The sequence below is a fragment of the Chiloscyllium punctatum genome, chromosome 2 (assembly GCF_047496795.1).
Source record: "Chiloscyllium punctatum isolate Juve2018m chromosome 2, sChiPun1.3, whole genome shotgun sequence".
Taxonomy (NCBI): domain Eukaryota; kingdom Metazoa; phylum Chordata; class Chondrichthyes; order Orectolobiformes; family Hemiscylliidae; genus Chiloscyllium; species Chiloscyllium punctatum.
This window is the reverse complement of record NC_092740.1, coordinates 76,267,478-76,281,764: the sequence shown is the minus strand read 5'-3', so window position 1 is coordinate 76,281,764 and position 14,287 is coordinate 76,267,478. Positions and strand designations below refer to the sequence as shown.

General features: G+C 42.0%; 1 protein-coding gene across 3 annotated transcripts in view; it reads right to left on the bottom strand.

Moving 5' to 3' along the window:
* The window catches only part of LOC140485793 (tumor necrosis factor alpha-induced protein 8), a 131,105-nt gene that overhangs the window by 96,130 nt on the left and 20,688 nt on the right, over window positions 1-14,287 (bottom strand). The window contains exon 1 of one of the 3 annotated variants that reach the window (XM_072584306.1): window positions 2,755-2,877. The exons of the other annotated variants lie outside the window; for them this stretch is intronic. The gene's annotated coding sequence lies outside the window, so the exon portion shown is untranslated. Of the gene's footprint in view, window positions 1-2,754; window positions 2,878-14,287 lie in introns of those variants that run through there. 3 annotated transcript variants of the gene reach the window in all.

The window sequence follows — 14,287 nt, the reverse complement described above, 5'->3', positions numbered from 1 at the left end:
TACCCCCACCTCCATCCACCTATTGCACTCTCAGCTACCTTACCCCATCCCCAACCCCTCCAATTTATCTCTCCAACCCCAAGGGTCCCAGTCTCATTCTTGATGAAGGGCTTTTGCCCGAAACGTCAATTCTCCTACTCCTCGGATGCTGACTGACCGGCTGTGCTTTTCCAGCACCACACTCTCGACAATGGCTGAATAGTCTTACACTGCGCCATAACAATTCTGCGATTTGAAAACATGAACGTATGGAGTCTAACTGATACTGTCAAATCTGAAGTTCACTTTTATGTAAGCAGGATAACACTATCTCGTAGATAATGAATTTGACTGCATACAAATATTTGTTTCAATTTCACAATGCTGTTTAACTTAATGGACATACCTTTTCCAAAACCAACAGCCCCCATCACTTCCTGAATTAAAAACATATGTAATTTGTCAAGCAGCATTTCATTATTACACGTGAAGTTAGCAGCAACTTCATCCTAGTAGATGAGGTTTGACGCTAAAGCACGGTTGCCTAAGCTTCACGGCCTCTCAGAGTTTGTGTGAATCATGTTACCTTTCAAGGCCAGTCTCTGCGTGCAACTGGCTGGGGTCTGAAATGCCCACTTCAGCAATGGAGCTAGCAATGTTGTGTCAGCTAGGTGCAGAATTGCAACTTGTCCCCATATCCTACTACCATCAAAATCATCTGTGCCGGGATTAAGGGTTGCCTTTTCCCCCACCTCATGGTTAAATCCTGTCTAACATGATCAGACCTGCGTCAGAACAGGAAAATATGGTCCTTCAGTATTCAAGTTATAGGTTGCTGCTTGGCCAGAGGTGCAAGTAGGCAAGTGTTGAAATAGCTTCAACTCCACGTCAAATCATTTTGCAGCGGCAGGATAGGGGTGTAGCACAGCGATCTATCCACATGTGGGAGAAAGTGAGGACTGCAGATGCTGGAGATCAGAGTCAAAACATGTGGTGCTGGAAAAGCACAGGCGTTCAGGCAGCATCTGAGGAGCAGGAGAGTCGATGTTTCGAGTATAAGCTTTCATCGGACATTCCTGATGAACAGCTTATGTTTGAAACGTCAACCCTCCTGCTCCTTGGATGCTGCCTGACCAGCTGTGCTTTTCCAGCATTTATCCACATGTGGTAGATAACCAATCCAGTTCATTAATGTCCACTTAAGGGAGTTTCCTGTTAACCTCCAAGTCCCCACTGGCACTGCAGGCCAGCTTAACTGCCTGAATGAACTTGATATCCCAACAGCAGAATGGGTGGCCAGCACACCAGGCAGAGCTACTTACTCTCCTTAAAGAGGGTCTAGACAGCCACTCAGCAGCTGACAGTTTACACATTGTTGAGCAGACACCTTCACTTTGACACACCATCAGTCTTATTTACCTTCCACTGCAGCCTTCAATATCTTCCAATGTGACAGACCTCTGACTGTACCCCCAGCTACAGGGTCTTGCATGGCTTCCTTAATTCACCCAGATGCCTGACTTCTGGCTATTAAATCGTCATCTGAGGGAAAATTACAATGTGTGACTGTTTCTCTCACAGTGTGCGCTTCTGAAGCCCATGACGAAAATGTATATTCCGATTTCCCAGCCTTAATCCCTGCTCTGAGCTAGCTGACCTCAACGAGAAAAACATGTGGAGAACTATAACAGACCTAAGCCAGGACACAAAGGAATTTTACAAAAAGAGCCTTGATTCCTATTCAGGATTTTTATCCAAACATATTGCACACTACTTAAATAAAAATCAATCGCAGTTGTGATGCCATTGTGGCTGAATAAACCGCTGACACTCAATGTCCAAAGAGAGCAGACCCAAGAAGAGTCAAAGTGAAATAAAACTGGAAAATATGGTTCTTGCAATAAACATACCGTGATTGCAATCAGACTTTCATAGAACTGAATGGCTGTAACATTTTAAAACTGGAATGTAGTTAATGCACAATTAGTTTTGAAAAGTTGCTTTAGATGCCCAAACTAAAAAACAACCAATATTATTGTCCCCACCTAGTGGTAGCTAGAGCCTGTGATTTTGTAATGCAGATATGAAAGGTTCAACAGGCAAAAACAAGGCTCCCCGTCCCTAGCTGCAGTATTCCTTTAATCCCCCCCGAACTGTTATTCACTAGGAATTATTTATTGAGCTACTTCTACTATTTTCTGGAAATATGGTGCAATTAATCAACTGTTTCTTTCAAGCATTTTAACATTCTATTCTATCTTATAACCCCAAGATTCCTCACTGTGGAATCTCAGCTCAATGTTTGGATTTATTTCCACTTAAATCACAAATTACTTTGATGGGTTTTGAAAGACTTCATTTTATCAATTTCTGCAACTTCAAATAATTGACCCCAACAATCTGAGTCATGTGATAAGTGGGACAAGATAATACTATAAAGTAAAAAATTAATTGCATCTTTACTCTAGGAATGACTACGGAGCATGTGCAAATGGAGCTAAATCACATTTACAGCCAACCACACAGTCTTGGTGCCTGAATCTATAAGGTTCCAGCAGGAAATCCTTTCTCACCATGTCTTGGAAATAGTTAGATTGAATAAAGCACGTTAATATTCACTCACTGGAGCACAGACTTCACCTTATTACAAAAGCAACAAATTAGCTGAGAGAACCATGTACACTAGAGCACACAGAACTTAAAACCCAAATACAAGAATCTAAAGGTTGTCTGACAACAGTGCTCTGTAGTGCTGTGGAGCCAGCAGATACATACCTCTTCATTCAGGCTCACCCCATATGTAGGTGATTTACAAAGAAACTCTTTTTTAAAAAATTGAAGTAAGAATGCACTAATTAAACTAGCGCAGCACGTTGTCTGTTCAGAGCTGACCAACTGTCCCAGGCTGAATGCTGAAATAGGGGTTAATCTCCTCGTTAACATATTCAGGAGACTTAATGATTGATTAGAAAATATTCAAAGCAATCTCTTCAGCCATTTTGTGACACACCTCTGGTGCAAGTGGAACTTGAACCATCTGGCCAAGATAAAGGCACTATCACTGCACCACAAGAGCCCTCTTCGTGCTCATTTTAACTGATATCTAGGGCACTTCAATATTTTCCCATCCAAAATGGTGTGAAAGAAAACACCATCAAAATAAGGGTTATTGGCTCTTTTTACATTCAACAATAGGTGCAGGAGGATCCAGTTATTAAATATTATGTAATTATGTTTACACATCAAGAATATTTAAATGCATGAAAAAACACATTTTACAGAAAAGCTATTAGCATATTGCCCAGAGATGAAAGTTTCTAAATGATCCTTTTTGAGGCACCGAGGAGAGCATCAATATATCCACATTCCTCAAAATGCCACAATTTTGCTGACAAATTGAAACCCAAAAATAAAATGGATGGCAGCAGCTCAGTACATAGGTAGAAGAGACTCTGTGGTGGCGAATGATTGCTTTCCACACTGGAGGAACTTATGTAGTGGGATTCCCCAGAGATTGGTATAATGACAAATACTTCTCTTGAACTGTTTTGATGACCTCTAAGTAATTTCAAAATTTGCAGATGACAGGAGTTTGAAAGCATTGCAAAGAGCAAAGAGGTCAGTGGCGGGCGCCAACAGGACACAGGCTCATGGAACAGACCCAATGTGTAACATATGAAATTTACTGCAATAAAGTATGAAATGATCCATTCAAGTTGGAAGTACAGGGAAAGGCAATATAAAGTAAAAGGATAAAGTAGGTGCAGGAGCAGGGGACCCTGCAGTTATATATGCACCAATCATTGAAGGTGGAAGGGCACGTTGAGCGAGTGATTAATAAGGCATACAGGACCCTGGGCTTTAGAAACTACAGGCATAGAGCACAAAAACAAATAACCTGAACCTCCATAAAACACTAGTTCGACCACAAATATGACCACAATACCTGGAGCATTTTGATTAATTCAGCATATTTTAGGAAGAATGTGGAAGTATTGATAAGGTTCAGAGAAGGTTTACAAGAATAGTCCCAAGGATCAGAGACTTCAGGTTGACAGAGTTTGGTGAAGCTGCAGCTGTTCTCTTTAGAGAGGCTTGCGAGAAGGTTTGGGAGTTCAAAACCACGAGGGAAACCAAACAGTAAGATCAGGAGAAACTGGTCCTACCAGAAGGACGGAGAATTAAAGGATACAGAGTTAAGGTGATAAGCAAAAGAGCCAGCACAGCCAAAGCAAGTGTTTATACTTTCAAATGTTCTTAAGAGTGTGATGGAACCAGAGTTAATCAGGCTTTTCTAAAGAAAAATGTTCAAGTAAGAGAACAAAACAAAAAAATGCAGGATTACAGGGAAAATGTGAGGGAGTGGGATGAGATATTTCACTCTTATACAAAGCTAGCACAGACATTCATCTGAACCTTACAATGTTTTTGGCAGTACTGAGAGCCCTTAGCACCAACTTGCAAACAGGTATGGATGCTGGATGCAGGCTGGTGGACACTAGATAAGTGAGTACAAAAAGAGCAAGCAAACAGATGCTGCTTGGTTTCATCCATGAGTTGGGTCCCTGCATTCAAAGTGTCCTTGCAGAAGCCTTTCAATGGCAATTGCCAGTATGCCCTGCAATGTAGGTCTGCACTTCCTCAGGGAGGCGGCATGAGGAATGCAAGGGGTTAGTAGATATTTACCGCCTAGTCCTTGAACCAGGTCTCTAGTTTAGCTCCAACAATATCATTCTATGTGGTAATTTGCATCTGTAACTCACTAAATTACTACACTTTGGCAATCACATACACCAATGACTCCCAATCTTGTCAGTATCATGGGACATTTCAAGGACACAAACTATTCCACTGCACAATCACTTTTTTTAAAAAACCTACTTTTCTAACCAATCTGTTCAGAGATGTTATTACACACCTCTGAAAATAGGTGGGCCTTGAACCAAGTCCTGGATTAGTGGTGCTGGAAGAGCACAGCAGTTCAGGCAGCATCCAAGGAGCAGCGAAATCGACGTTTCGGGCAAAAGTCCTTCATCAGGAATAAAGGCAGTGAGCCGGAAGCGTGGAGAGATAAGCTAGAGGAGGGTGGGAGTGGGGAGAAAGTAGCATAGAGTACAATGGGTGAGTGGGGGAGGGGATGAAGGTGATAGGTCAGGGAGGAGAGGGTGGAGTGGATAGGTGGAAAAGGAGATAGGCAGGTAGGACAAGTCCGGACAAGTCATGGGGACAGTGCTGAGCTGGAAGTTTAGAACTAGGGTGAGGTGGGGGAAGGGGAACCAAGGCCACACAGTCCAAGGGTAGGGACACTACCACTGCCCCACAAGAGGGCCCTTGAATTGATGCTCTTAAATGTCCCATGTACTTGGATGGACTATGGTTATGGTCTTACTACAGAGGTTTACAATAAAGTGCATACAGCAATTTATCCATATCTAAGAATCTGTTCTCAGACTTTGATCAGTGACTTAACTAAAACAAAATTTCAAAAATATTCACAATGCATGTTAATGAGGCAATGTTTTAGAAATGCTGGCTTTTCCAACAGTCATTCAACAAATGCACGCCTCTTTACTGTATCTTCTCATCCCAGATGTACAATCTTGGATTAATATGTAAACGCAGACTGAATGCTTTGGCCTACACATGTGTAAGCAGGCTACATAATAACTACACATGCATGCATGCTATGTCTACTTGAATTGGATGTCTACTTGAAGCAGCAAAGCTTCCTGAGAATTTTCTGGCACACTGTCACACACTGGTTCAGAAAGTTTTTGTTTATAATATATTTTTATTAAGAAAAAGTAGATTTTTAAATATTACAACAAATAGAAAACAATGCAATTCAAAACAGTACAAAAATAGTACAAAACTAAACTCAAATAATAAAAAACTCCCCAACCCACCCTCCTATATGAATGTATAAACATATATAGAGAAGTATAAAATTTAAAAAAAAAACTTAAACTAGCTATTTAACTAACTAAATAAATACCTAACAACAAACAAATAAATAGTAATAACTCAGCCCAGCCAAACAAAACACTCATACATTCACAGTTCCTCCTCCCTGGATATTGGACTCATGAAACACAATCGTTAAGGCTATATAAAAGCCCTTGTTAATGTGGCAGATAAATCTGTGTCCAGGTATTTCAAAAAGGGTTGCCATGTCTTGGAAAAATTCTCAGTTTTGTGGTGTACCATATTTGTGAGAAAATCCAGGGGAATATGCTCCATAACAATCTTCCGCCAACTCGACAGGCCTGGGGGTTTTTCTGATATCCAACCGAGCAAGATATTCTTCCTTGCACAGAATGTAAGAATATTGAAAAGTTTTTCCTTATGCGAGTCTGCAGAAAATACAATGGGTAGGCCTAAAAGGAGTGAAATAGGGTCCTTCTCCACCCCTACACCCAAAATCCTCTCCATTGCACCCACGACAGCACTCCAATATGTTTGAAGCCTGTCACAAGACCAAAGACAATGGGTAAGAGTACCCGTGCAGACCTTGCACTTGGGACATGCTGAAGGTACCTCTGGTTTAAGTTTTGACAAACAGTCTGGGGATAAGTAGACCCTGTGGAGAATCTTCAACTGTAAAGCATGGGTCCTATTGCAAATTGATATCTTCCTTGCATTCTCCCAAATATCCTCCCATGCCTCTGAAGAAATTTCAACACCCAGTTCTCTTTCCCACATCTTGCAGAGTCGATCAGACTCATCTGAGGTGGCATCCCCCAATTGGTGATATAGAGTACTGACAGAGAGTGTACTCTAACCCCTTAGTACCCCTCTATGTCAGATTTGTAGGGATCAGTCAAAAGTGTGGTCTTTTTTTGAATAAAATCCCTAACTTGAAAAAAAGAAAGAGGTCTCTATTAGGTAACTCGTACTTCCGTACTAACTGATCGAAGGACATCATTATATCTTCCTCAAATTAATCACCCATGCAAGATATACCCCTAGCTGCCCAACGTTTAAATCCTGAATCTATCATACCCGGTTAAAAACTTGGCATACTCACTAAAGGTGTAAACAAAGATGTTTTGCTAATATTACCTTCCCCCTGCTGAATTGCCCTCCATGCTTTAACAGTATTGATGACTATTGGGTTATGGCAATATTCTCTAACTGTCCTCACTTTGTCCAAATACAGCGAACTGGTAAGGGGGCACCTTGCCTGGGAGACTTTGATATCTAGCCATATTGAAAGAGGGTCCCCACAAACCCAATCACTTACGTAGGTCAAGAGCGAGCTTAATTGGTCATTTTTAATGTCCGGAATGTCTACTCCCCCCAATCTGTGAGACAACTGCAGTTTGGCTAATGTAATGAGGGGCATTTACGGTGCCAGATAAAGGAGCTGAACCAACTGTTCAGTCTCCTGAGTGTTTGTTTATTGAAAATCAGGGGGAGCATTCATATAGGGTATAGCAAACAGGGGAGAATATTCATCTTAATAAGCGCTATCTGACCCAACCATGAGACTGGAAGTGCCTCCCATTTTTGGGGATCTTGTTTAATTTTTTCAAATAATTTGAGTAAAATTGGCTTTGAACAGCCAATCCAGAACTGGAGTAATGAATATGCCCAAATACAGAAAACCCCCTATGACCATCTAAATGGGAATCTACAGTCACTCTCAAGAGCCAACTTTTTTGTAAGACCACCCATAGTCATAGTCTCTAATTTAGCAAAATTAATCTTATACCCTGAAAAAGCGCCAAACGTGTGAATGCATTATATCAGGCAAGGCACTGAGACTGCTGGATTTGTCAAGAAAATTAGAACATCATCTGCATACAGCGAGATCTTATGTAATTTTGACCCCACTTCTGGAGCTGATATATTGAGATCCCCACGAATGGCCTCTGCCAACGGTTCAATCACCAACGTAAAAAGTAATGGTAAAAGGGGACAGCCCTGCCGGCTGCCCCTAGAAATATTAAAATTGCTTGATCGTACCCCGTTGGTAATGACCGCAGCTAGAGGTACACTGTAGAGAACCTTTACCTATCTTATGAAGACTTCGCCCAGACCAAACCAGTCTAGAGTATAGAAAAGGTATGGCCACTCAACTCGGTCAAGTGCCTTCTCTGCATCTGAAGAAATCACCAATCCCTGTATTGACTCCTGTTGGCAGGCTTGAATTATGTTAAGCAGCCTCCTAACATTATTGGAGGATCTGCGACCCTTTATGAAGCCCGTCTGATCCTCTTTAATAATAGCGGGTAACACAGTCTCCAGCCTTAACGCAAGAGCGTTAGAGAGGATCTTAAAGTCCACATTTAACAGCGAGGTGGGCCTGTATGAAGCACAGTCTTCCGGATCCTTCCCTATTTTAAGGATAAGTGAAATATTGGCCTCTCTCAGAGATGGTGGGGGACAAACATGACTGTATGAATCATTAAACATATTCAGCATCAGGCCTGACAGTATACTTAGAAATTCCTTATAGAATTCACTGGGAAGTCCATCAGGACTGGGTGCCTTTCCACTCTGAAGCTGCCTCACAGCTTCCTGCACTTCTTGCTCTGATAATGGGGCATTGAGAAAGGACTGTTGTTTGAGAGTCACACCCGGGAGCTTCAGATCTCTAAAAAAAAAGATTCCATTTTGGCCTGCCCCTCCTCACAATTCTCACACTGATATAACTTAGAGTAGAATCTCTGGAACGCCACATTAATCTTTTTAGAATCACATGTTAGGTTCCCAGACCCTTCCCCAATTGCTGTAATGGTTTTGTAATGGCACTTCTCTTTCTGGCAAGGTATGCTAAGTATTTGCCTGGCTTGTCACCATGCTCGTATAACTTTTGCTTTACAAAAGCCAGCTCCTTCTTTGCCGTCTGCGTGAGCAAGGAATTTAGTGCAGACCGCAGTGCCGTAATCCTCTGTAGTTTGACCAACGAGGGTCTGTCAAAATAGGCCTTCTCAGCTGCCTTCAACCGTGCTTCAAGGAGACGTTGCTGCTCACCCTTCTGCCGCTTCCTACTTGTGGAATATGAAATAACTAACCCTCTGCCATAAGCTTTGGCAGTTTCCCAGAGAACAGATGAGCTATCAACCGAGCCTATGTTGATGTCTAGGAATGCCCGAAATTCCCGAGAGAAATACTCCACAAACTTGCTGTCCATGAGAATAAAGGGGTCCATTCACCAGTACTTTGAATCCACTGTAACATCCTTAATTAACATCCTTAGAAGGAAAATATTCTGCCTGGAAGTCTGTGGTGAGTGGTGTTCCACAGGACTCTGTCCTTGGGCCTCTACTGTTTGTAATTTTTATTAATGACTTGGATGAGGGGACTGAAGGATGGGTCAGCAAGTTTGCAGATGACACAAAGGTTGGAGGTGTCATTGACAGTATAGAGGGCTGTTGTAGGCTACAGAGGGACATTGACAGGATGCAGAGATGGGCTGAGAGGTGGCAGATGGAGTTCAACCTGGATAAATGCGAAGTGATGCATTTTGGAAGGTCGAATTTGAAAGCTGAGTACAGGATTAAAGGTAGGATTCTTGGCAGTGTGGAGGAACATAGATCCCTTAAAATGGCCACCCGAGTGGACAGGGTTTTTAAGAAAGCATATGGTGTTTTGGCTTTCATTAACTGGGGGATTGAGTTTAAGAGTCTTGTGATCTTGTTGCAGCTCTATAAAACTTTGGTTAGACCGCACTTGGAATACTGCGTCCAGTTCTGGTCGCCCTAGTATAGGAAAGATGTGGATGCTTTGGAGAGGGTTCAGAGGAGGTTTACCAGGATGCTGCCTGGTAAAACATCAGGTCATAGACAGAGAACACAGGGGGCTAACACCTTCAACATATTGTCTAGCTATCACCATTGTTAACAGCTAACCCAAGAATGCAACTTTAAAAAAAAGGGTTTTGTGATTTACACATGAAAGAAGTGAAACTATCACTGTACTCTAACAGATGAAAGGCTTAACAGACAATCAATTTTTCAATGTATAATTTCAGTTACATCACACTGCAAATTTTTGCTATAAATTCTGTGTTACGATCGAGCCCTCCACAATCACCTGATGAAGGAGCGTCGCTCCAAAAGCTAGTGTGCTTCCAATTAAACCTGTTGGACTATAACCTGGTGTTGTGTGATTTTTAACTTTGTACACCCATTTATCAAGGCTTTAAGAATTACAAACCTTCCGTATGTGTCTTTAACACATTCTAACAATTTAAATGAAAGACTTTTCCTTACCAATATAGCCACCCCCCTACATCTGGTATTAAATGATGAAAAATAAACTCGGTCAAAGCCATTCTGCTGTAATTTCAGATGCTTCTTGTCATCCAAATGTGTCTCCTGTGACAAAGCAATATCCACCTTCTCCTTTCTAAGACTCAAGAGTACCTTCTTCCTCTTAATCGGTGAGTGATTTCCCTTGATATTCCAGGTACACCATTTAATCCAATCTTCTGCAATTACATTTAAATTCCAGAAAGGAGGAACCTGAACCACAAATTGCTGAGCCTTAGTGTTACATGGTCCACCAAATATAAAAACTACATAAACTAAAACTACTACATTTAACAAACATACAAAATTATTAAAAATAAAAAACAACAAAAATCAGAAAACAAACCAACATATAAAGCGCCAATAGTGCTGAGTAGATGAACTCACCCCCTGCCTGGAGGGGGCAACTACCCATCCTGAACTGCCCATAAATAGGCATCTAACCATCTCAATCACCTTCACTTCTCCTAGCTACAGCGACATCACAAGCACAAGCTAAAAAGAATAAACACCCCATAGAATATCAATATGAATAAAAAAACATTCTTTTATATAAAAAAGGGGATTAAATACCTCATCCATCCTTTGGTATGTCCTAACTTAGAAATTTATAATGTACATCTTAACCACCGCCAGACATAGTTTGAACCAAATTATTATCAATAGAGGACAAAAAAGGGGAAAATCCAACCAGATTTCCTCCATTTCTTTTACAGAATGATAAACGCATACCCAAGCAACAATATTTATACATACTACAATTGTTTAAATTAGGTTAGTTTGTCCACAAAGTCTCTTGCCTTCTCCGATGTGTCAAAGAGATGCATGGATCCATCTAAGGTGATCCGAAGCACTGCCGGATATCTCAGGGAGTACTGAATCCCAAGCTCCTTCAATCTTCTCTTGACACCATCATACAATTTTCGTTTCTGGATCACCGCTGCTGAAAAGTCCTTAAAAAACTTGATCTTAGAGCCCTTGTAAATTAGGGCCTTTGGATCCTTCCCCTGGAGTCTGGAAGCCTCCATGACTCTCTCCTTATCCCGGTAATGATGGAACTGCACCAGGAAAGGACGAGGGCGTTGACCCAGACCCGACCTCCGTGCTGTGACCCGGTGAGCCCTCTCTATCTTCAATCCTCTCATGCCAGTCTCCAAGTCAAGGAATTTTGGAAGCCAATCTTCAACAAATTCCGCAGGCCGCTCACCTTCCTTACCCTCAGGCAGACCGATGATCCGAATGGTTTTTCTCCTGCCCCTATTTTCAAGATCATCCACTTGGTCACGCAAATTACGAACCTGTGTCTTCAGGTCTTGGATCTCTTCCTTGAATGAACTGGCATCAGCTTCCACCACTGTGACCCTGTGCTCCACCTCATCCATCCTCTTCTCCAGGTGTCTCAGCTGCTGTTCATGCTTCTGCAGCATAAGAGAGACTGGAGCCAGCTTCTCTTCAATCTGTTTCCCCAACATCTCGCGAGATTTTGAGAGCTGGTTCACCAGTTCTTGGAGAGTAATCAGCTCCGAGGCTGCTGCAGACTGAGCTGCAGGCCCGGCCTCAGATGCTCCTCCTCCCTTTTTAGGCATTTCTGGAGAGCTGAAAATACCGGTAAGTAAATTTTTAAATGTTTCTTGGGGCTCCACAAATCTTTCCAATGCCCCAAGAAATCCTGATGACCTGGTTTGTGTGGGTTAAAAGACCCTCCTGCTCCTGCTGCAATGCAAAGCTCTGCAGTGTGATCTTCTCAGATCACTGCCATCTTAGATCCCCTGGTTCAGAACGTTTTTATCTCTCCCTTATTCCAATTCCACCCATTAACTTGCTATTCTCTATTCTAGATCTTCAATCCCCTGGGGTTCATGCTGTCATATTATCTCCTGGTTCCCACACCCTTGCAAATTTTATTCAAAACCTCCCCAACAGCACTAACAAAGCATCTCACAAAGAATTCAGCCCCAACTCTCTGAACAGTCATATCGATCTCAAGTCATGAACTCTGTCATGTGTTTGCCCATTCACTCAACTTGTCTAAATCACTTTGACGCATCCTTGTATTCTCCTCACAACTCACAATCTTGTTCAATGTTGTGCATCAACAAACTTAGAAATGTCGGTTTCGGTTTCCTCATCCAAGATATAAAGCTGGGATCCGAGCACTGATCCTCTTGTACCCCACTAGTCACTGCCTGCTACTTGGAAAAACACCCATTTATTCTCACTCTATTTTGTGTCTGTCATCATTTCTTGATCCATGTCAATATATTACCCCTACTCCATTTGTTTTAACTTTGCCCCACTACCCTTTTATATGGAACCTTATCAAAAGCCTTCTCTGTAACACCAAATACACCACACTTTATTATTTACTGCAATTGGAGCATTAGTGAGTGGCAAGAAAATTCCTTATCCTTACTCAACAATTATTTATTTCTCCTGTTCTATGCTTATGGGTAAGAGTAAGAGCCAATTCACTCAGGGTGAAAAAAACAAAAGAAATACCTCCTTCCATAACTCGCACAATTAAATAAACTCCTAGTACACTGTTCTCATCCAACTCAGTGCAAAGTTTCACTGAGAGGCTACACTTGCATGTCCTGATAGAGTTACCTGCCCCCCACCCCCCACCCCCCCCTCCCCAGTTGCAGAAAAAAATTTTAAACTCGCTTCCTTAGTCAACTAATTGCAGATCTTCCGTTATGGATACATTGCATAGCCTTGCTTAGCCCTCAGGTCACGAATTTTCAATTAAATCTTAATTGTTAAATATTAAATACAAATTTAGATTTTTAGAAAGAGATTAAGAGCAGAGTTTTTCGAGTTTTTGAACAACATGGGCAATGATAAGTCCATTGGGAATACATTGTGAGATCTGAAAAAATGCAATTTTCAGCATTGAGAAAAATTGGTTTGATTTTCCATAAAAGGTTTGAACAGCGAGACAATCTCACTAGCAACAGGCAAGAGGCCAAATGGTGCACATTTATATATCATTAGTACTTAATCTCGCCACATTTACATGCAGCTTAATATTCTCTCACATGGCAGAGAGAAACTAGGCAACAATAATTGCCATCACGAAAGTCAGGGTGCATACCTTGTAGCTCCAGCTCACCACTTGCTCATTCACTCACTCAGTCCTGGCTGCAGTGTCCAGCGTCTCAGGATTTGCTTCACTTGTAGAGATCTTCCACATAGCCCATCCACAGAGACTGCCAGCAGACATTCTCCAGCCTCACCACATCACCAAGGCTCATTTAAGCGCAGTTTAGAGTGCACATTGAAGTGTATTTTGGAGTGCACCAACACCTCACACTGTAATGCTGCTACTAGTTCACTTTGCCTACAGGGAAAGGCTCCCAGCTCATGGATTCAAGCCAGATACACCTGAGGCTCTTTGCTTGCTTTCTTATTCTCATTCTCTGCCCCACTACCCCTTTTTTTATGGAACCTTATCAAAAATGTTCTGTATCACCAAATACACCTCACTTTATTATTTACTGTGAATGGAGGATTAATGAGTGATTTGTGGCAACTTGAATGCTTACAGAATCTCTGCCTTACCTCACTGCGATGTGCCTTGCTGCCTCATTCTGAACCTACAGGCTCCCATTGTACATGTGGCAGCAATAATCTCCTGTCATATGTATGTCCAAAGACTTGATTAGCAGACATTTAATTCAGGTCAACAATGTGCATGGTTCATTTGGAGGCATTCCATTGACCTTCTTATTGAAGGCCTCAATGTTTGCACTGACGAGCTGCTGTGTTTCTGATATCGCTCACAACGGCTCAAAGGAACAGCTCTCAATTGATCCAAATACAGAAACTTTGGTCATCCTGTGCTTTCTACACAAAGGCCGGTACATGAATGGATAAGAAACATCTGCGTTTGGAAGCCCAGGACATGAAACAACCTGCAGTGGATGGGGAGTGCCTCCTACTGTGAAACCTGCAGCCATAGGTACCCTCATGATGCAGCAAAGATACAGGAGCGTGTCAGTCATTCTCTCTCCATGGAATACCATTCAGAGGAAAGGGGGCCAGTGGAG